This window comes from Rhinolophus sinicus, chromosome 14, assembly GCF_057876585.1.
Source record: "Rhinolophus sinicus isolate RSI-liver-muscle chromosome 14, RSI-T2T, whole genome shotgun sequence".
Lineage (NCBI taxonomy): Eukaryota > Metazoa > Chordata > Mammalia > Chiroptera > Rhinolophidae > Rhinolophus > Rhinolophus sinicus.
This window is the reverse complement of record NC_142514.1, coordinates 98643004-98665000: the sequence shown is the minus strand read 5'-3', so window position 1 is coordinate 98665000 and position 21997 is coordinate 98643004.

The window sequence follows — 21997 nt, the reverse complement described above, 5'->3', positions numbered from 1 at the left end:
AGGGTTATGGTTAGGTTTGCGTTAGGGTTAGGGTTAGTGTTACGGTTAGGTTTAGGTTTGCGTTAAGGTTATGTTTAGGGTTATGGTTATGGTTATGGTTAGGGTTAGGGTTAGGTTTGCGAAGGGTTATGGTTAGGGTTAGGGTTAGGTTTAGGGTTAGGGTAAAGTTTAGGGTTTGTGTCCGGGTTTAGGGATGGTGTTAGGTTTAGGGTTAGTGATTTTGGTAGGGTTAGGTTAAGGTTTAGTGTTACGGTAAATGTTAGGGTTAGGGTTAGTATTAGGGTTCGAGTTAGGATTAGGGTTAAGTTAAGGTTAGGGTTAGGGTTAGGGTTAGGTTAAAATTTAGGTTAGCGTTAGGGTAAGGGTTAGGTTTAGTGTTAGGGTTAGGTTTTAGGGTTAAGGTTAGGATTAGGGTTAGGGTTAGGGATAGGGATTAGGTTCAGAGTTAGAATTTAGGGTTAGGTTTAGGGTTAGGATTTGGGTTTAATGTTAGGGTTAGGGTTAGGGTTAGGGTTTATGGTTCGGTTTAGGGTTAGGTGTAGGGTAAGTGTAAGGGTTAGTGTTTGGGTAAATTTTAGGGTTATGGTTAATGTTAGGTTTCGTGTTAGGGTTAGGGTTAGTTTAGGGTTACGGTTAGGGTTAGGATTAGGGTTAGGGTTAGGGTTAGGGTTAGGGATAGAGTTAGGGTTAGCGTTAGGTTAGCGTTAGGGTTTCGGTTAGGGTTATGTTTTAGGGTTAGGGTAAGGTTTAGGGTTAGGTTTCGGCGTTAAGGATGGGGTTAGGTTTAGATTTAGGGATAGTGGTAGGGTTAGGGTAAGGTTTAGTGTTAGGGTAAATGTTAGGGTTAGGGTTAGTATTAGGGTTAGTGTTAGGATTAGGTTTAGGTTAGCGTTAGGGTTAGTGTTAGGGTTAGGGTTATGGTTAGTTTTTAGGGTTAAGGTTAGGATTAGGTATAGAGTTAGGATTTTGGGTTAGGGTTAGGGTTAGGGTTAGGGTTAGGGTAAATGTTAGGGTTAGGGTTAGGGTTATCGTTAGGATTAGGGTAGGTTTGCGTTATGGTTAGATTTAGGGTTAGGGTTAGGGTTATGGTTAGGTTTTCGTTAGGTTTATGTTTAGGGTTAGGTTTACAGTTAGGGTAGGGTTAGGGTTAGGGTTAGGGTTAGGGTTAGGGTTAGGGTTAGCGTTAGGTTTGCTTTAGGGTTAGTGTTAGGGTTAGGGTTAGGGTTTGGTTTAGGGTTAGGTTTAGGGTTAGTGTTAGGGTTAGCGTTAGGTTTGCGTTAGGGTTAGTGTTTGGGTTAGGGTTATGGTTAGGGTTAGGGTTAGGCTTGCGTTAGGGTTAGGGTTAGGGTTAGGTTTAGGGTTTAGTTTATGGTTAGGGTTAGGGTTAGGGTTAGGCTTGCCTTAGCGTTAGGTTTAGGTTTAGGGTTAGGATTAGGTTAGGGTTGCATTAAGGTTAAGGTTAGGGTTAGGGTTATGGTTAGGGTTATGGTTAGATTTGCGTTAGGGTTATGGTTAGGGTTACGGATAAGGGTAGGGTTAATGCTGGGGTTTTATGGTTAGGGTTAGTGTTAGGGCTGCGTTAGCGTTAGATTTAGTGTTAGGGTTTAGTGCTCGGGTTAGCATTAGGGTTAGGGTTTAGGGTTAGGGTCAGGGGTAAGAATAGGGTTATGGTAAGCGTTAGGGTTAGGAGTAGGGTAAGGGTTAGTGTTAGGGTAAATGTTAGGGTTAGTGTTAGTGTTAGTTTAGGGTTAGGGTTAGGGTTAGGGTTAGCGTTAGGTTAGCTTTGGGTTATGGTTAGGGTGAGGGTTAGTGTTAGGGTTTAGGGTTAAGGATAGCTTAAGGGTTAGGGTTAGGGTTTACGGATAGTGTTAGATGTAGGGTTATGATTAGAGGTAGTGTTAAGGTAAGGGTTAGTGTTAGGATAAATGTTAGGGAGAAGATTAGTGTTAGGGTTCGTGTTTCTGTTACGGTTAGGTTAGGTTTAGGATTGGGTTAGGGTTAGGCTTAGGGTTAGATTTGCGTTAGGGTTAGGTTTAGGGTTAGGGATAAGGTTAGGTTTGCGTTAGGGGTAGTGTTAGGGTTAGGTTTGTGTTAGGGATAGTGTTAGGGTTATCGTTACGGTTACGTTTGCGTTAGGGTTACTGTTAGGTTTAGAGCTAGGATTACGGTTTATGTTTAGGGTTAGGGTTAGGGTTAGGTTTAAGTTAGGGTTAGGATATGGTTAGGTTTAAGTTAGGGTTAGGTTAGAGTTAGGTTTAGGGATAGGGTTAGCGTTAGGTTTAGGTTTGCGTTAGCGTTAGGTTTAGGTTTAGGGTTAGGGTTAGGGTTAGGGTTTGGTTTGCGTTAAGGTTAGGGTGAGGGTTAGGTTTAGGGTTAGGTTCGCGTTGGGTTATGGTTAGGATTAGGGTTAGGGTTAGGGTAAGAGTTAAGGTTAGGGTTTGATTTGCGTTAGGGTTAGGTTTCGGGTTAGGGTTAAGGTTAGGTTTGCGTTATGGTTATGGTAAGGCTTTGTTTTAGGGTTAGGGTTAGGATTAGGGTTTTCGTTATGGTTAGGGGTTAGGGTTTTTCTTAGGTTTAGTTTTAGAGTTAGCGTTAGGGTTTTATGATTAGGGTTAGGGTTAGGGTTAGTTTTAGGGTTAGGGTTTAGGGTTTGGGTTAGGTTTAGGGTTAGAGTTAAGGTTAGGTTTATGGTTAAGGTTAGGTTTGCGTTAGTGTTAGGGTTTGGGTTAATGTTTGGGTTGGGTTAGGGTTATGTTTTCGTTAGGGTTAGGTTTGTGGTTAAGTTTAGAATTAGGGTTAGGGTTAGGTTTAGGGTTAGGTTTGCGTTAGGAATAGGGTTAGGGTTAGGTTTGCGATAGGGTTAGATTAGGGTTAGGTTTGCGTTAGGTTTAGGGTTAGGGTTAGGTTTGGGTTAGGGTTAGGTTTAGGGTTAGAGTTAGGGTTAGGTTTAAGTTTAGTGTTAGGGATAGTTTTGTGTTAGTTTTAGGGTTAGGGTTAGTTTTAGGGTTAGTGTTAGGGTTAGGGTTATGGTTAGGTTTGCGTTAGGGTTAGGGTTATTGTTACGGTTAGGGTTAGGTTTGCTTTAAGTTTAGGTTTAGGGTTATGGTTATGGTTATGGTTAGGGTTAGGGTTAGGTTTGCCTTAGGGTTAGGGTTAGGGTTAGGTTTAGGGTTAGGTTTAGGTTTAAGTTTAGGGTTAGGTTTAGTGTTAGGTTTGCGTTAGTGTTAGGTTAGGGTTAGGGTTATGGTTAGGGTTAGGGTTAGGTTTGCGTTAGTGTTAGGGTTAGGGTTAGAGTTAGGGTTAGGGTTATGGTTCGGGTTAGTGTTAGGTTTAGGGTTAGAGTTAAGTTTAGGGTTCGATTTACGTTAGCGTTAGGGTTAGCGTTAGGGTTAGGGTTACATTTGCGTTAGGGTTACGGTAAGTGTAAGGTTTAGGGTTAGGGTTAGGGTTAGGGTTAGTGTTAGGGTTAGTGTTAGGTTAGAGATAGAGTTAGGGTTATGGTTCGGGTTAGGGTTAGGGTTAGGTTTGCGATAGGGTTAGGGTTAGGGTTAGGTTTCCGTTAGGGTTAGGGTTAGGGTTAGTGATAGAGTTAGGATTAGTTTAGGATTAGGTTTGCGTTAGGGTTAGGGATTTGTTTAGGTTTACGGTTAGGGTTAGGTTTGCGATAGGGTTAGGATTAGGGTTAGGTTAGCGTTAGGGTTAGGGTTAGGGTTAGTTTCGAGTTAGTGTTAGGGTTATGGTTAGGGTTACGGTTAGGGTTTAGGGTTAGGGTTAGGGTTAGGGTTAGGGTTAGGGTTAGGGTTGGGTTTGCGTCAGGGTTAGGGTTAGGGTTAGAGTTAGGGTTAGGGTTAGGTTTAGGGTTAGGGTTAGGGTAAGGTTTGCGTTAGGGTTGGTGTTAGGGTTAGGTTTGCGTTAGGGATAGGGTTAGGGTTAGCGTTAGGGTTACGTTTGCGTTAGGGTTAGTGTTAGGTTTAGAGTTAGGGTTCGTGTTTATGTTTAGGGTTAGGGTTAGGGTTAGCGTTAGGGTTTCAAGGTTAGGGTTAGGGTTAGGGTTAGGGTTAGGATTAGCTTTAGGGTTAGGGTTTAAGGTTATGGTAAGGGTTAGGGTTAGGGTTAGGTTTAATTTAGGGTTTGGTTAGTGTTAGGTTTAGGGTTAGGGTTAGCGTTAGTGTGAGGGTTAGTGTTAGTTTAGAGATTGAGTTAGGGTTATGGTTCGGGTTAGGGTATGGTTAGGTTTGTGATAGGGTTAGGGTTAGGTTTCCGTTAGGGTTAGGGTTAGGGTTAGTGATAGGGTTAGGATTAGTTTAGGATTAGGTTTGCGTTAGGGTTAGGGATTTGTTTAGGTTTATTGTTAGGGTTAGGTTTGCGATAGGGTTAGGATTAGGGTTAGGTTAGCGTTAGGGTTAGGGTTAGGGTTAGTTTCGTGTTAGTGTTAGGGTTATGTTTAGGGTTACGGTTAGGGTTTAGGGTTAGGGTTAGGGTTAGGGTTAGGGTTAGGTTTGCGTCAGGGTTAGTGTTAGGTTTAGAGTTAGGGTTAGGGTTTATGTTTAGGGTTAGGGTTAGGGTTAGCGTTAGGGTTTCATGGTTAGGGTTAGGGTTAGGGTTAGGGTTAGGATTAGCTTTAGGGTTAGGGTTTAAGGTTAGGGTTAGGGTTAGGGTTAGGGTTAGGTTTAATTTAGGTTTAGGTTAGTGTTAGGTTTAGGGTTAGGGTTAGCGTTAGGGTTAGGTTTTTGTTAGGGTTAGGGTTAGGATTAGGTTTAGGTTTAGGGTTATATTTATGGTTATGATTACGGTTAGGTTTGCGTTAGGGTTAGGGTTAGTGTTAGGGTTAGGTTTAGAGTTAAGGTTAGGTTTACATTTGCTTTAGGGTTAGGGTTTGGTTTAGGTTTAGGGTTAGGTTTAGGGTTAGGGTTAGGGTTAGGTTTGCGTTAGGGTTAGGGTTAGGGTTAGTGTTAGGGTTAGGGTTAGGTTTGCGTTAGGGTTAGGGTTATGGTTAGGGTTATTTTTGCGTTAAGGTTAGTGTTAGGTTTAGAGTTAGGGTTAGGGTTTATGTTTAGGGTTAGGGTTAGGGTTAGGGTTAGCGTTAGGGTTTCATGGTTAGGGTTAGGGTTAGGGTTAGGGTTAGGATTAGCTTTAGGGTTAGGGTTTAAGGTTACGGTTAGGGTTAGGGTTAGGGTTAGGTTTAATTTAGGGTTAGGTTAGTGTTAGGTTTAGGGTTAGGGTTAGCGTTAGTGTTAGGGTTAGTGTTAGGTTAGAGATTGAGTTAGGGTTATGGTTCGGGTTAGGGTTAGGGTTAGGTTTGCGATAGGGTTAGGGTTAGGGTTAGGTTTCCGTTAGGGTTAGGGTTAGGGTTAGTGATAGGGTTAGGATTAGTTTAGGATTAGGTTTGCGTTAGGGTTAGGGATTTTTAGGTTTACGGATAGGGTTAGGTTAGCGTTAGGGTTAGGGTTAGGGTTAGTTTCCGGTTAGTGTTAGGGTTATGGTTAGGGTTACGGTTGGGGTTTAGGGTTAGGGTTAGGGTTAGGGTTAGGGTTAGGGTTAGGGTTAGGGTTAGGTTTGCGTCAGGGTTTGGGTTAGGGTTAGAGTTAGGGTTAGGGTTAGGTTTAGGGTTAGGGTTAGGGTAAGGTTTGCGTTAGGGTTGGTGTTAGGGTTAGGTTTGCGTTAGGGATAGGGTTAGGGTTAGCGTTAGGTTTACGTTTGCGTTAGGGTTAGTGTTAAGTTTAGAGTTAGGGTTAGGGTTTATGTTTAGGGTTAGGGTTAGGGTTAGCGTTAGGGTTTCATGGTTAGGGTTAGGGTTAGGATTTGGGTTAGGATTAGCTTTAGGGTTAGGGTTTAAGGTTAGGGTTAGGGCTAGGGTTAGGTTTAATTTAGGGTTAGGTTAGTGTTAGGTTTAGGGTTAGGGTTAGCGTTAGGGTTAGGTTTTCGTTAGGGTTAGGGTTAGGGTTAGGTTTAGGTTTAGGGTTATATTTATGGTTATAGTTACGGTTAGGTTTGCGTTAGGGTTAGGGTTAGTGTTCGGGTTAGGTTTAGAGTTAAGGTTAGGTTTACATTTGCTTTAGGGTTAGGGTTAGGTTTAGGTTTAGGGTTAGGTTTAGGGTTAGGTTAGGGTAGGTTTGCGTTAGGGTTAGGGTTAGGGTTAGTTTTAGCGTTAGGGTTAGGTTTGCGTTAGGGTTAGGGTTATGGTTAGGGTTAGGGTTAGGGTTATGTTTGCGTTAAGGTTAGTGTTAGGGTTAGGTTTGCGTTAGGGTTGGGGTTAGTGTTAGGTTCGGGTTAGGGTTATGGTTAGGGTTGGGGTTACGTTTAGGGTTTAGGGTTAGGGTTAGGGTTAGTGTTAGGGTTAGGGTTAGGTTTGCGTTAGGGTTACGGTTACGGTTAGGGTTAAATTTAGGGTTCGTTTGCGTTAAGGTTATGTTTAGGGTTATGGTTAGGGTTAGGGTTGGGATAAGGGTTAGGTTTGTGTTAGGGTTAGGGTTAGGGTTAGGTTTAGGTTTAGGTTTAGGGTTAGGTTTAGGGTTAGGGTTAGGTTTGCGTTCGGGTTAGGTTTAGGGTTAGGGTTAGGGTTAGGGTTAGGTTTGCGTTAGGGTTAGGGATAGGGTTACAGTTAGGGTTAGGGTTTATGTTTAGGGTTAGGGTTAGGGTTAGGGTTAGGCTGAGGTTTAGGTTTGCGTTAGGGTTAGGGTTAGGGTTAGGGTTACGGTTAGGTTTTAGGGTTAAAGTTAGGATTAGGGTTAGGGTTAGGGTTAGGATTAGGTTTACAGTTAGGATTTAGCGTTAGGGTTAGGGTTAGGGTTAGGGTTAGAGTAAGGATTAGGGTTAGGGTTAGGGTAAATGTTAGGGTTAGGGTTTGGGTTATGGTTACGATTAGGGTTAGCTTTGCCTTATGGTTAGGTTTAGAGTTAGGGTTAGGGTTAGGGTTAAGGTTAGGTTTCCGTTAGGGTTAGTGTTAGTGTTAGGGTTAGGGTTAGGGTTATGTTTGTGTTAGGGTTAGTATTAGGTTTAAGTTTGCGTTGGGGTTAGGGTTAGGGTTCGGTTTATGTTTAGGGTAAGGGTTAGGTTTGCGTTAGGGTTAGGGTTAGGGTTAGGGTTAGGGTTAGGGTTATTGTTAGGTTTGCGTTAGGTTAGGGTTATGGTTAGTGTTAGGGTTAGGTTTAGGTTTGCGTTATTGTTAGGGTTAGTGTTAGGGTTAGGTTTAGGTTTGCGTGAGGGTTAGGGTTAGGGGTAGGGTTAGGGTTAGGGTTACCGTTAGGGTTTAGGGTGTGGTTTAAGTTTAGGGTTAGGGTTAGGTTTAGGGTTAGGGTTAGGTTTGCTTTAAGTTTAAGTTTAGGGTTATGGATAGGGTTAGGTTTAGGGTAGGGTTAGGTTTGCTTTCGGGTTAGGGTTAGGCTTAGGTTTAGGTTTCAGTTAGGTTTAGGTTTAGGGTAGGGTTTAGAATCAGAGTTAGGGTTAGGGTTAGGGTTAGGTTTGTGTTAGGGTTAGGATTAGGTTTATATTTGCGTTGGGGTTAAGGTTAGGGTTAGGTTTTAGGTTAGGATTAAGGTTAGGTTTGCTATAGTGTTAGGGTTAGGGTTAGGGTTAAGGTTAACGTTAGGTTTGCGTTAGGGTTAGGTTTTTGGTTATTGTTAGGGTTAGGGTTAGGGTTAGGTTTGCGTTATTGTTAGGGTTAGGGTTAGGGTTAGTGTTAGGGTTAGGGTTAGGGTGAGGTTTGCGTTAGGGTTAGGGTTAGGGTTAGAGTTAGACTTAGTCTTAGCGTTAGGGTTAGGGTTAGGCTTAGGTTTGCGTTAGGGTTAGTGTTAGGGTTAGGTTTGCGTTAGGCATAGGGTTAGGGTTAGGGTTAGGGTTACGTTTGCTTTAGGGTTAGTGTTAGGGTTAGAGTTAGGGTTAGGGTATAGGTTTAGGGTTAAGGTTAGGGTTAGGGTTGGCGTTAGGGTTATGTTTGCGTTAGGGTTAGTGTTAGGTTTAGAGTTAGGGTTAGGGTTTATGTTTAGGGTTAGCGTTAGCGTTAGGGTTTCATGGTTACGGTTAGGGTTAGGGTTAGGGTTAGGATTAGCTTTAGGGTTAGGGTTTAAGGTTAGGTTTAGGGTTAGGGTTAGGGTTAGGTTTAATTTATGGTTAGGTTAGTGTTAGGTTTAGGGTTAGGGTTAGGTTTAGGTTTAGGGTTATATTTATGGTTATGGTTACGGTTAGGTTTGCGTTAGGGTTAGGGTTAGTGTTAGGGTTAGGTTTAGAGTTAAGGTTAGGTTTACATTTGCTTTAGGGTTAGGGTTAGGTTTAGGTTTAGGGTTAGGTTTATGGTTAGGGTTAGGGTTAGGTTTGCGTTAGGGTTAGGGTTAGGGTTAGTGTTAGGGTTAGGGTTAGGTTTGCGTTAGGGTTAGGGTTATGGTTAGGGTTAGGGTTAGGGTTAGGTTTGCGTTAAGGTTAGTGTTAGGGTTAGGTTTGCGTTAGGGTTAGGGTTAGTGTTAGGTTCGTGTTAGGGTTAGGGTTAGGGTTAGGTTTACGTTTAGGGTTTAGGGTTAGGGTTAGGGTTAGTGTTAGGGTTAGGGTTAGGTTTGCGTTAGGGTTAGGGTTACTGTTAGGGTTAAATTTAGGGTTCGTTTGCGTTAAGGTTATGTTTAGGGTTATGGTTAGGTTTAGGGTTGGGATAAGGGTTAGGTTTGTGTTAGGGTTAGGGTTAGGGTTATGGTTAGTGTTAGGTTTAGGGTTAGGTTTAGGGTTAGGGTTAGGTTTGCGTTCGGGTTAGGTTTAGGGTTAGGGTTAGGGTTAGGGTTAGGGTTAGGTTTGCGTTAGGGTTAGGGATAGGGTTACAGTTAGGGTTAGGGTTTATGTTTAGGGTTAGGGTTAGGGTTAGGCTTAGGTTTAGATTTGCGTTAGATTTAGGGTTAGGGTTAGGGTTAGGGTTAGGTTTAAAGGTTAAAGTTAGGATTAGGGTTAGGGTTAGGGTTAGGATTAGGTTTACACTTAGGATTTAGGGTTAGGGTTAGGGTTAGGGTTAGGGTAAGGATTAGGGTTAGGGTTAGTGTAAATGTTAGGGTTAGGGTTTGGGTTATGGTTACGATTAGGGTGAGCTTTGCCTTATGGTTAGGTTTAGGGTTAGGGTTAGGTTTAGGTTTCCGTTAGGTTTAGTTTTAGGTTTAGGTTTAGAGTTAGGGTTAGGGTTAGGGTTAGGGTTAGGTTTGCGTTAGGGTTAGTGTTAGTGTTAGGTTTAGGGTTAGGGTTAGGTTTAGGGTTAGGTTTATGGTTAGGGTATGGGTTAGGTTTGCGTTAGGGTTAGGGTTAGGGTTAGGGTTAGGGTTATTGTTAGGTTTGCGTTAGGTTAGGGTTATGGTTAGTGTTAATGTTAGGTTTAGGTTTGCGTTATTGTTAGGGTTAGGGTTAGGGTTAGGGTTAGGTTTAGGTTTGCATTAGGGATAGGGTTAGGGGTAGGGTTAGGGTTAGGGTTACGGTTAGGGTTTGGGTTGTGGGTTAAGGTTAGGGTTAGTGTTAGTTTTAGGGTTAGGTTTAGGTTTGCGTTAGATTTGGGTTAGAGTTAGGGTTAGGGTTAGGGTTAGGTTTGCTTTAAGTTTATGTTTAGGGTTATGAATAGGGTTAGGTTTAGGGTTAGGGTTAGGTTTGCTTTAGGGTTAGAGTTAGGGTTAGGTTTAGGGTTCGGTTAGGGTTAGGGTTAGGGTTATGTTTAGATTTGCGTTAGGGTAACGGTTAGGGTTAGGGTTAGGGTTATGTTTGCGTTAGGGGTAGGGTTAGGGTTAGGGTTAGAATTAGGGTTACGTTTGCTTTAGGGTTAGTGTTAGGTTTAGAGTTAGGGTTAGGGTTTAGCTTTATGGTTAGGTTTAGGGTTAGGGTTAGGTTTAGGTTTCAGTTAGGTTTAGGTTTAGGGTAGGGTTTAGAATCAGAGTTAGGGTTAGGGTTAGGGTTAGGTTTGCGTTAGGGTTAGTGTTAGTGTTACGGTTAGGGTTAGGGTTAGGTTTGTGTTAGGTTTAGGATTAGGTTAATATTTGCGTTGGGGTTAAGGTTAGGGTTAGGTTTAGGGTTAGGATTAAGGTTAGGTTTGCTATAGTGTTAGAGTTAGGGTTAGGGTTAGGGTTAACGTTAGGTTTGCGTTAGGGTTAGGTTTTTGGTTAGTGTTAGGGTTAGGGTTAGGTTTAGGTTTGCGTTATTGTTAGGGTTAGGGTTAGGGTTAGTGTTAGGGTTAGGGTTAGGTTGAGGTTTGCGTTAGGGTTAGGGTTAGGGTTAGAGTTAGACTTAGTCTTAGCGTTAGGGTTAGGGTTAGGGTTAGGTTTTAGTTAGGGTTAGTGTTAGGGTTAGGTTTGCGTTAGGAATTGGGTTAGGGTTAGGGTTAGGGTTACGTTTGCTATAGGGTTAGTGTTAGGGTTAGAGTTAGGGTTAGGGTATAGTTTTAGGATTAAGGTTAGGTTTAGGGTTAGCGTTAGGGTTTCATGGTTAGGGTTTGGGTTAGGGTTACGGTTAGGTTTTAGGGTTAAAGTTAGGATTAGGGTTAGGGTTAGGGTTAGGATTAGGTTTACAGTTAGGATTTAGCGTTAGGGTTAGGGTTAGGGTTAGGGTTAGAGTAAGGATTAGGGTTAGGGTTAGGGTAAATGTTAGGGTTAGGGTTTGGGTTATGGTTACGATTAGGGTTAGCTTTGCCTTATGGTTAGGTTTAGAGTTAGGGTTAGGGTTAGGGTTAAGGTTAGGTTTCCGTTAGGGTTAGTGTTAGTGTTAGGGTTAGGGTTAGGGTTATGTTTGTGTTAGGGTTAGTATTAGGTTTAAGTTTGCGTTGGGGTTAGGGTTAGGGTTAGGTTTATGTTTAGGGTAAGGGTTAGGTTTGCGTTAGGGTTAGGGTTAGGGTTAGGGTTAGGGTTAGGGTTAGGGTTATTGTTAGGTTTGCGTTAGGTTAGGGTTATGGTTAGTGTTAGGGTTAGGTTTAGGTTTGCGTTATTGTTAGGGTTAGGGTTAGGGTTAGGTTTAGGTTTGCGTGAGGGTTAGGGTTAGGGGTAGGGTTAGGGTTAGGGTTACCGTTAGGGTTTAGGGTGTGGTTTAAGTTTAGGGTTAGGGTTAGGTTTAGGGTTAGGGTTAGGTTTGCTTTAAGTTTAAGTTTAGGGTTATGGATAGGGTTAGGTTTAGGGTAGGGTTAGGTTTGCTTTCGGGTTAGGGTTAGGGTTAGGTTTAGGGTTCGGTTAGGGTTAGGGTTAGGGTTATGTTTAGATTTGCGTTAGGGTAACGGTTAGGGTTAGGGTTAGGGTTAGGTTTGCGTTAGGGGTAGGGTTAGGGTTAGGGTTAGAATTAGGGTTCGGGTTAGGTTTAGGGTTAGGGATAGGGTTAAGTTTGCGTTAGCGTAAGGGTTAGTGTTAGGTTCGGGTTAGGGTTAGGGTTATCGTTAGGGTTACGTTTGCTTTAGGGTTAGTGTTAGGTTTAGAGTTAGGGTTAGGGTTTAGCTTTATGGTTAGGTTTAGGGTTAGGGTTAGGTTTAGGTTTCAGTTAGGTTTAGGTTTAGGGTAGGGTTTAGAATCAGAGTTAGGGTTAGGGTTAGGGTTAGGTTTGCGTTATGGTTAGTGTTAGGGTTACGGTTAGGTTTAGGGTTAGGTTTCTGTTAGGGTTAGGATTAGGTTTATATTTGCGTTGGGGTTAAGGTTAGGGTTAGGTTTTGGGTTAGGATTAAGGTTAGGTTTGCTATAGTGTTAGGGTTAGGGTTAGGGTTAGGGTTAACGTTAGGTTTGCGTTAGGGTTAGGTTTTTGGTTATTGTTAGGGTTAGGGTTAGGGTTAGGTTTGCGTTATTGTTAGGGTTAGGGTTAGGGTTAGTGTTAGGGTTAGGGTTAGGGTGAGGTTTGCGTTAGGGTTAGGGTTAGGGTTAGAGTTAGACTTAGTCTTAGCGTTAGGGTAGGGTTAGGCTTAGGTTTGCGTTAGGGTTAGTGTTAGGGTTAGGTTTGCGTTAGGCATAGGGTTAGGGTTAGGGTTAGGGTTACGTTTGCTTTAGGGTTAGTGTTAGGGTTAGAGTTAGGGTTAGGGTATAGGTTTAGGGTTAAGGTTAGGGTTAGGGTTGGCGTTAGGGTTATGTTTGCGTTAGGGTTAGTGTTAGGTTTAGAGTTAGGGTTAGGGTTTATGTTTAGGGTTAGCGTTAGCGTTAGGGTTTCATGGTTACGGTTAGGGTTAGGGTTAGGGTTAGGATTAGCTTTAGGGTTAGGGTTTAAGGTTAGGTTTAGGGTTAGGGTTAGGGTTAGGTTTAATTTATGGTTAGTTTAGTGTTAGGTTTAGGGTTAGGGTTAGGTTTAGGTTTAGGGTTATATTTATGGTTATGGTTACGGTTAGGTTTGCGTTAGGGTTAGGGTTACTGTTAGGGTTAGGTTTAGAGTTAAGGTTAGGTTTACATTTGCTTTAGGGTTAGGGTTAGGTTTAGGTTTAGGGTTAGGTTTAGGGTTAGGGTTAGGGTTAGGTTTGCGTTAGGGTTAGGGTTAGGGTTAGTGTTAGGGTTAGGGTTAGGTTTGCGTTAGGGTTAGGGTTATGGTTAGGGTTAGGGTTAGGGTTAGGTTTGCGTTAAGGTTAGTGTTAGGGTTAGGTTTGCGTTAGGGTTAGGGTTAGTGTTAGGTTCGTGTTAGGGTTAGGGTTAGGGTTAGGTTTACGTTTAGGGTTTAGGGTTAGGGTTAGGGTTAGTGTTAGGGTTAGGGTTAGGTTTGCGTTAGGGTTAGGGTTACTGTTAGGGTTAAATTTAGGGTTCGTTTGCGTTAAGGTTATGTTTAGGGTTATGGTTAGGTTTAGGGTTGGGATAAGGGTTAGGTTTGTGTTAGGGTTAGGGTTAGGGTTATGGTTAGGGTTAGGTTTAGGGTTAGGTTTAGGGTTAGGGTTAGGTTTGCGTTCGGGTTAGGTTTAGGGTTAGGGTTAGGGTTAGGGTTAGGGTTAGGTTTGCGTTAGGGTTAGGGATAGGGTTACAGTTAGGGTTAGGGTTTATGTTTAGGGTTAGGGTTAGGGTTAGGCTTAGGTTTAGATTTGCGTTAGATTTAGGGTTAGGGTTAGGGTTAGGGTTAGATTAGCGTTAGGGTTAGGTTAAGGGTTAGGGTTAAGGTTAGGTTTGCGTTAGGGATAGTGTTATGGTTAGCGTTAGGGTTACGTTTGCGTTAGGGTTAGTGTTAGGTTTAGAGTTTAGGTTACGGTTTAGGTTTAGGGTAGGGTTAGGGTGAGGTTTGGGTTATTGTTAGGGTTAGGGTTAGGGTTAGTGTTAGGGTTAGGGTTAGGTTGAGGTTTGCGTTAGGGTTAGGTTTAGGGTTAGAGTTAGACTTAGTCTTAGCGTTAGGGTTAGGGTTAGGGTTAGTTTGCGTTAGGGTTAGTGTTAGGATTAGGTTTGCGTTAGGGATTGGGTTAGGGTTAGGGTTAGGGTTACGTTTGCTTTAGGGTTAGTGTTAGGGTTAGAGTTAGGGTTAGGGTATAGGTTTAGGGTTAAGGTTAGGTTTAGGGTTAGCGTTAGGGTTTCATGGTTAGGGTTTGGGTTAGGGTTAGTGTTAGCTTTAGTGTTAGGTTTTAAGGGTAGGGTTAGGGTTAGGTTTAGGTTTAAGTTAGGGTTAGGTTAGGGATAGGTTTAGGGTTAGGGTTAGCATTAGGTTTAGTTTGCGTTAGCGTTAGGTTTAGGGTTAGGGTTAGATTTGCCTTAAGGTTAGGTTTAGGGTTAGGGTTAGGGTTAGTGTTAGGGTTAGGTTTGCGTTAGCGTTTGGTTTAGGGTTAGGGTTAGGGTTAGGATTAGGGTTAGGGTTTAGTGATAGGGTTAGGGTTAGGGTTAGGTTTGGCGTTAAGTTTAGGTTTGCATTAGTGTTAGGGTTAGGGTTAATGTTAGGGTTAGGGTTAGGTTTAGGTTTGGGTTAGGGTTACGTTTAGGGTTAGGATTAGAGTTAGGGTTAGGGTTAGGGTTAGTGTTAGGTTTGCGTTAGGGTTAGGGTAGGGTTAGGGATAGGGTTAGGGTTAGGTTTATGGTTAGGTTGGCGTTAGGGTTAGGGTTTGGGTTAGGTTTATGTTTAGGGTTAGGTTTGTGTTAGGGTTATGGTAAAGTTTAGGTTTAGGGTTAGGGTTAGGATTAGGGTTATGGTTAGGGTTAGGGGTTAGGGTTTAGGTTAGGGTCGTTTTAGGGTTAGCGTTAGGGTTTTATGATTAAGGTTAGGGTTAGGGTTAGGGGAAGCTTTAGGGTTAGGGTTTAGGGTTTAAGTTAAGGTTAGGGTTAGGGTTAGGGTTAGGTTTGGGGTTAAGTTTAGGTTTGCGTTATTGTTAGGGTTAGGGTTAATGTTAGGGTTAGGGTTAGGTTTAGGGTTAGGTTTAGAGTTAGGGATAGGGTTAGGGTTAGGTTTAGGGTTAGGTTTGCGTTAGGGTTAGGGTTTGGGTTAGGTTTATGTTTACGGTTAGGTTTGCGTTAGGGTTAGGGTTAGGGTTACGTTCGGGTTATGTTTAGGCTTAAGGTTAGGGTTAGGGTTAGGTTTGCGTTAGGGTTAGGGTTAGGGTTATGGTTAGGGTTAGGGTTAGGTTTGCGTTAGGGTTAGGGTTAGGAATAGGGATAGGGTTAAGGTGAGTGTTAGGGTTAGGGTTAGCGTTAGGATTGCGTTGGGGTTAGGGTTAGTGTTAGGATTAGGGTTAGGGTTAATGTTAGGGTTAGTTTTAGGGATAGGTTTGCGTTAGGTTTAGGGTTAGGGTTACGTTCTGGGTTAGGGTTAGGGTTAGGCTTACGGTTAGGGTTAGGGTTAGGGTTAGGGTTAGGGTTGGGGTAGGGTTAGGGTTAGGTTTGCGTTAAGTTTAGGTTTAGGTTTAGGGTTAGGGTTAGGTTTGCGTTTAGGATAGGGTTAGGGTTAGCGTTAGGGTTACGTTTGCGTTAGGGTTAGAGTTAGGTTTAGAGTTATGGTTAGGGTTTAGGTGTAGGATAAGGGTTAGGGTTAGGGTTAGCGTTATGGTTTCATGGTTAGGGATAGGGTTAGAGTTAGGGTTAGCTTTATAGTTAGGGTTTAAGGTTAAGGTTAGGGTTAGGGTGAGGTTTAGGGTTAGGGTTAGCGTTAGGGTTAGGGTTAGGGTTAGGGTTAGATTAGCGTTAGGGTTAGGTTAAGGGTTAGGGTTAAGGTTAGGTTTGCGTTAGGGATAGTGTTATGGTTAGCGTTAGGGTTACGTTTGCGTTAGGGTTAGGGTTACTGTTAGGGTTAGGTTTAGAGTTAAGGTTAGGTTTACATTTGCTTTAGGGTTAGGGTTAGGTTTAGGTTTAGGGTTAGGTTTAGGGTTAGGGTTAGGGTTAGGTTTGCGTTAGGGTTAGTGTTAGGGTTAGTGTTAGGGTTAGGGTTAGGTTTGCGTTAGGGTTAGGGTTATGGTTAGGGTTAGGGTTAGGGTTAGGTTTGCGTTAAGGTTAGTGTTAGGGTTAGGTTTGCGTTAGGGTTAGGGTTAGTGTTAGGTTCGTGTTAGGGTTAGGGTTAGGGTTAGGTTTACGTTTAGGGTTTAGGGTTAGGGTTAGGGTTAGTGTTAGGGTTAGGGTTAGGTTTGCGTTAGGGTTAGGGTTACTGTTAGGGTTAAATTTAGGGTTCGTTTGCGTTAAGGTTATGTTTAGGGTTATGGTTAGGTTTAGGGTTGGGATAAGGGTTAGGTTTGTGTTAGGGTTAGGGTTAGGGTTATGGTTAGGGTTAGGTTTAGGGTTAGGTTTAGGGTTAGGGTTAGGTTTGCGTTCGGGTTAGGTTTAGGGTTAGGGTTAGGGTTAGGGTTAGGGTTAGGTTTGCGTTAGGGTTAGGGATAGGGTTACAGTTAGGGTTAGGGTTTATGTTTAGGGTTAGGGTTAGGGTTAGGCTTAGGTTTAGATTTGCGTTAGATTTAGGGTTAGGGTTAGGGTTAGGGTTAGATTAGCGTTAGGGTTAGGTTAAGGGTTAGGGTTAAGGTTAGGTTTGCGTTAGGGATAGTGTTATGGTTAGCGTTAGGGTTACGTTTGCGTTAGGGTTAGTGTTAGGTTTAGAGTTTAGGTTACGGTTTAGGTTTAGGGTAGGGTTAGGGTGAGGTTTGGGTTATTGTTAGGGTTAGGGTTAGGGTTAGTGTTAGGGTTAGGGTTAGGTTGAGGTTTGCGTTAGGGTTAGGTTTAGGGTTAGAGTTAGACTTAGTCTTAGCGTTAGGGTTAGGGTTAGGGTTAGTTTGCGTTAGGGTTAGTGTTAGGATTAGGTTTGCGTTAGGGATTGGGTTAGGGTTAGGGTTAGGGTTACGTTTGCTTTAGGGTTAGTGTTAGGGTTAGAGTTAGGGTTAGGGTATAGGTTTAGGGTTAAGGTTAGGTTTAGGGTTAGCGTTAGGGTTTCATGGTTAGGGTTTGGGTTAGGGTTAGTGTTAGCTTTAGTGTTAGGTTTTAAGGGTAGGGTTAGGGTTAGGTTTAGGTTTAAGTTAGGGTTAGGTTAGGGATAGGTTTAGGGTTAGGGTTAGCATTAGGTTTAGTTTGCGTTAGCGTTAGGTTTAGGGTTAGGGTTAGATTTGCCTTAAGGTTAGGTTTAGGGTTAGGGTTAGGGTTAGTGTTAGGGTTAGGTTTGCGTTAGCGTTTGGTTTAGGGTTAGGGTTAGGGTTAGGATTAGGGTTAGGGTTTAGTGATAGGGTTAGGGTTAGGGTTAGGTTTGGCGTTAAGTTTAGGTTTGCATTAGTGTTAGGGTTAGGGTTAATGTTAGGGTTAGGGTTAGGTTTAGGTTTGGGTTAGGGTTACGTTTAGGGTTAGGATTAGAGTTAGGGTTAGGGTTAGGGTTAGTGTTAGGTTTGCGTTAGGGTTAGGGTAGGGTTAGGGATAGGGTTAGGGTTAGGTTTATGGTTAGGTTGGCGTTAGGGTTAGGGTTTGGGTTAGGTTTATGTTTAGGGTTAGGTTTGTGTTAGGGTTATGGTAAAGTTTAGGTTTAGGGTTAGGGTTAGGATTAGGGTTATGGTTAGGGTTAGGGGTTAGGGTTTAGGTTAGGGTCGTTTTAGGGTTAGCGTTAGGGTTTTATGATTAAGGTTAGGGTTAGGGTTAGGGGAAGCTTTAGGGTTAGGGTTTAGGGTTTAAGTTAAGGTTAGGGTTAGGGTTAGGGTTAGGTTTGGGGTTAAGTTTAGGTTTGCGTTATTGTTAGGGTTAGGGTTAATGTTAGGGTTAGGGTTAGGTTTAGGGTTAGGTTTAGAGTTAGGGATAGGGTTAGGGTTAGGTTTAGGGTTAGGTTTGCGTTAGGGTTAGGGTTTGGGTTAGGTTTATGTTTACGGTTAGGTTTGCGTTAGGGTTAGGGTTAGGGTTACGTTCGGGTTATGTTTAGGCTTAAGGTTAGGGTTAGGGTTAGGTTTGCGTTAGGGTTAGGGTTAGGGTTATGGTTAGGGTTAGGGTTAGGTTTGCGTTAGGGTTAGGGTTAGGAATAGGGATAGGGTTAAGGTGAGTGTTAGGGTTAGGGTTAGCGTTAGGATTGCGTTGGGGTTAGGGTTAGTGTTAGGATTAGGGTTAGGGTTAATGTTAGGGTTAGTTTTAGGGATAGGTTTGCGTTAGGTTTAGGGTTAGGGTTACGTTCTGGGTTAGGGTTAGGGTTAGGCTTACGGTTAGGGTTAGGGTTAGGGTTAGGGTTAGGGTTGGGGTAGGGTTAGGGTTAGGTTTGCGTTAAGTTTAGGTTTAGGTTTAGGGTTAGGGTTAGGTTTGCGTTTAGGATAGGGTTAGGGTTAGCGTTAGGGTTACGTTTGCGTTAGGGTTAGAGTTAGGTTTAGAGTTATGGTTAGGGTTTAGGTGTAGGATAAGGGTTAGGGTTAGGGTTAGCGTTATGGTTTCATGGTTAGGGATAGGGTTAGAGTTAGGGTTAGCTTTATAGTTAGGGTTTAAGGTTAAGGTTAGGGTTAGGGTGAGGTTTAGGGTTAGGGTTAGCGTTAGGGTTAGGGTTAGGGTTAGGGTTAGATTAGCGTTAGGGTTAGGTTAAGGGTTAGGGTTAAGGTTAGGTTTGCGTTAGGGATAGTGTTATGGTTAGCGTTAGGGTTACGTTTGCGTTAGGGTTAGTGTTAGGTTTAGAGTTTAGGTTACGGTTTAGGTTTAGGGTAGGGTTAGGGTTAGGTTTAAGTTAGGGTTAGGTTAGGGATAGGTTTAAGTTAGATTTAGGTTAAGGTTAGGTTTAGGGATAGGGTTAGCTTTAAGTTTAGGTTTGCGTTAGTGTTAGGTTTAGGGTTAGTGTTAGGGTTAGAGTTAGGGTTAGGGTTATGTTTGCGTTAAGGTTAGGGTTAGGGTTAGGGTTAGGTTTGCGTTAGGGTTATGGTTAGGGTTAGGGTTAGGGTTAGAGTTAAGGTTAGGGTTAGATTTGCGTTAGGGTTATGTTTAGGGTTAGCGTTAAGGTTAGGTTTGCGTTAGGGTCATGGTAAGGCTTTGTTTTAGGGTTAGGGTTAGGATTAGGGTTATCGTTATGGTTAGGATTTAGGGTTTTTGTTAGGGTTAGTTTTATGGTTAGCCTTAGGGTTTTATGATTAGGGTTAGGGTTAGGGTTAGTGTTAGCTTTAGGTTAGGGTTTAGGGTTTGGGTTAGGTTTAGGGTTAGAGTTAGGGTTAACTTTAGGTTTAAGGTTAGGTTTGCCTTAATGTTTGGGTTTGGGTTAATGTTTGGGTTGGGTTAGGGTTAGGTTTGCGTTAGGGTTACGTTTCGGGTTAGGTTTAGAGTTCGGGTAGGGTTAGGGTTAAGGTTAGTTTTGCATTAGGTATAGGGTTAGGGTTAGGTTTGCGATACGATTAGAATTAGGGTTAGGTTTGCGTTAGGTTTAGGGTTAAGGTTAGGTTTGGGTTAGGGTTAGGGTTAGGGTTAGGGTTAAGTTTAGGGTTAGGGATAGGTTTGTGTTAGGTTTTATTTTAGGGTTAGGGTTAGGGTTAGGGTTAGGGTTAGGTGTGCATTAAGGTTAGGTTTAGGGTTATGGTTATGGTTATGGTTAGGGTTAGGGTTAGGTTTGCGTTAGGGTTAGGGTTAGGGTTAGGGTTACGTTTAGTGTTAGGTTTAGGGTTAGGTTTAGGGTTAGGTTTGCGTTTGTGTTAGGTTAGGGTTAGGGTTATGGTTAGGGTTAGGGTTAGGTTTGCGTTAGGGTTAGGGTTAGGGTTAAGTTAGGGTTAGGGTTATGGTTCGGGTTAGTGTAAAGTTTAGGGTTAGAGTTAAGTTTAGAGTTAGATTTGCGTTAGCGTTAGGGTTAGGGTTAGGGTTAGGTTACGTTTGCGTTAGGGTTATGGTAAGCGTAAGGTTTAGGGTTAGGGTTAGGGTTAGGGTTAGTGTTAGGGTCAGGGTTAGGTTTGAGATAGGGTTAGGGTTATGGTTCGGGTTAGGGTTAGGTTTGCGATAGGGTTAGGGTTAGGGTTAGGGTTATGGTTAGGGTTTAGGATTAGGGTTAGTGTTAGAATTAGGGTTAGGGTTCGGTTTGCGTCAGGGTTAGGGTTAGGGTTAGAGTTAGGGTTAGGGTTAGGTTTAGGGTTAGGTTTAGAGTTAGGTTTGCGTTAGGGTTAGTGTTAGGGTTAGGTTTGCATTAGGGATAGGGTTAGGGTTTGCGTTAGGGTTACGTTTACGTTAGGGTTAGTGGTAGGTTTAGAGTTAGGGTTAGGGTTTATGTTAGGGTTAGGGTAAGGGTTAGGGTTAGCGTTAGGGTTTCATGGTTAGGGTTAGGGTTAGGGTTTAAGGTTAGGGTTAGGTTTAGGGTTAGGTTTAATTTAGGATTATCTTAGTGTTAGGTTTAGGGTTAGGGTTAGCGTTAGGGTTAGGTTTGCGTTAGCGTTAAGGTTATGGTTAGGGTTAGGGTTAGGGTTAGGTTAGCGTTACGGTAAGGCTTAGGGTTACGGTTAGGTTTAGGTTTGCGTTAGTGTTAGGGTTAGTGTTAGGGTTAGGTTTAGAGTTAAGGTTAGGTTTACATTTGCTTTCGGGTTAGGGTTAGGTTTAGGTTTAGGGTTAGGGTTAGGTATGCGTCAGGGTTATGGTTATGGTTATGGTTAGGGTGTGGGTTAGAGTTAAAGTTAGGGTTAGATTTGCGTTAGGGTTATGGTAAGGGTTAGGTTTAGGGTTAGAGTTAGGGTTAGGGTTAGGGTTAGTTTTGCATTAGGGTTAGGGTTAGGGTTATGGTTAGAGTTAGGGTTTAGGTTTTGGTTAGGGTTAGTTTAGGTTTATCGTTAGGGATTTATGATTAGGGTTAGGATTAGGGTTAGGTTTAGCTTTAGGGATAGGGTTTAGGTTTTGGGTTTGTGTTAGGGTTAGGGTTAGGGTTAGGGTTAGCTTTAGAGTTAGGATTTAGGTTTTGGGTTTGTGTTAGGGTTAGGGTTAGGGTTAGGGTTAGGGTTTGTTTAGGGTTACGATTGCGTTAGGATTAGTGTTAGGTTTAGAGTTAGGGTTACGATTTAGTGTTAGGGTTAGGGTTAGTGTTAGGATTTGGGTTAGATTTGCGTTAAGGTTAGGTTTAGGGTTATGGTTATGGTTAGGGTTAGGGTTAGGGTAGGTTTGCGTTAGGAGTAGGGTTAAGGTTAGGGTTAGGTTTAGGGTTAGGTTAAGGGTTAGGGTTAGGGTTAGGTTTGCGTTAGGGTTAGGGTTAGGGTTAGGGTTAGGGTTAGGGTTAGGTTTGCGTTAGGGTTAGGGTTAGGGTTAGGTTTGCGTTAGGGATAGGGTTAGGGTTAGGGTTAGGGTGACGTTTGCGTTAGGGTTAGTGTTAGGGTTAGAGTTAGGGGTAGATTTTACGTTTAGGTTTATGGTTAGGGTTAGGGTTAGCGTTAGGGTTCCATTGTTACGGTTAGTGTTAGGGTTATGGTTAAAGTTAGCGTTTGGGTTAGGTTTGCGTTAGGGTTAGGGTTAGGGTTAGGTTTGCGTTAGGGATAGGGTTAGGTTTAGGGTTAGGGTTAAGTTTGCGTTAGGGTTAGGGTTAGGGTTAGGGTTAGGTTTAGGGTTAATGTTAGGTTTGCGTTAGGGTTTGGGTTAGGTTTATGGTTAGGGTTAGGGTTTAGGGTTTTGGTTAAGGTTAGTGTTAGGGTTATCGTTAGGGTTTTATGATTAGGGTTAGGGTTAGGGTTAGGTTTGCGTTAGGGTTAGGGTTAGGGCTAGTGATAGGGTTAGGCTTAGGTTTAGTGTCAGTTTTGCTTTAGGGTTAGGGTTTTGTTTAGGTTTATGGTTAGGGTTAGTTTTGCGATAGGGTTAGGTTTAGGTTTAGGTTTGCGTTAGAGTTAGGGTTAGTGTTAGGTTCGGGTTCGGGTTAGGGTTAGGGTTAGGGTTAAGTTTGCGTTAGGGTTAGGGTTATGGTTAGGGTTACGTTTAGGGTTTAGGGTTAGGGTTAGGTTTAGGGTTACGGTTAGGTTTGCGTTAGGGTTAGGGTTACGGTTAGGGTTAGATTTAGGGTTTGTTTCTGTTAAGGTTAGGTTTAGGGTTATGGTTAGGGTTAGGGTTGGGGTAAGGGTTAGGTTTGTGTTACGGTTAGGGTTAGGGTTAGGTTTAGGGTTAGGGTTAGGGTTAGGGTTAGGTTTGCGTAATGGTTAGGTTTAGGGTTAGGGTTAGGATTAGGGTTGGGGTAAGGGTTAGGTTTGTGTTAGGGCTAGGGTTAGGGTTAGGTTTAGGGTTAGGGTTAGGGTTATTGTTAGGTTTGCGTTATGGTTAGGTTTAGGGTTAGGTTTAGGATTAGGGTTGGGGTAAGGGTTAGGTTTGTGTTAGGGTTAGGGTTAGGGTTAGGTTTAGGGTTAGGGTTAGGGTTAGGGTTAGGTTTGCGTTATGGTTAGGTTTAGGGTTAGGGTTAGGGTTAGGTTTGCGTTAGGGTTAGGGTTAGGGTTAGGTTTAGGGTTCGGTTAGGGTTAGGGTTAGGGTTATGTTTAGATTTGCGTTAGGGTAACGGTTAGGGTTAGGGTTAGGGTTATCTTTGCGTTAGGGGTAGGGTTAGGGTTAGGGTTAGAATCAGGATTAGGGTTAGGTTTAGGGTTAGGGTTAGGGTTAGGTTTGCGTTAGGGTTAGGGTTAGTGTTATGTTCGGGTTAGGGTTAGTGTTAGCCTTATGGTTACGTTTGCTTTAGGGTAGTGTTAGGTTTAGAGTTAGGGTTAGTGTTTACCTTTATG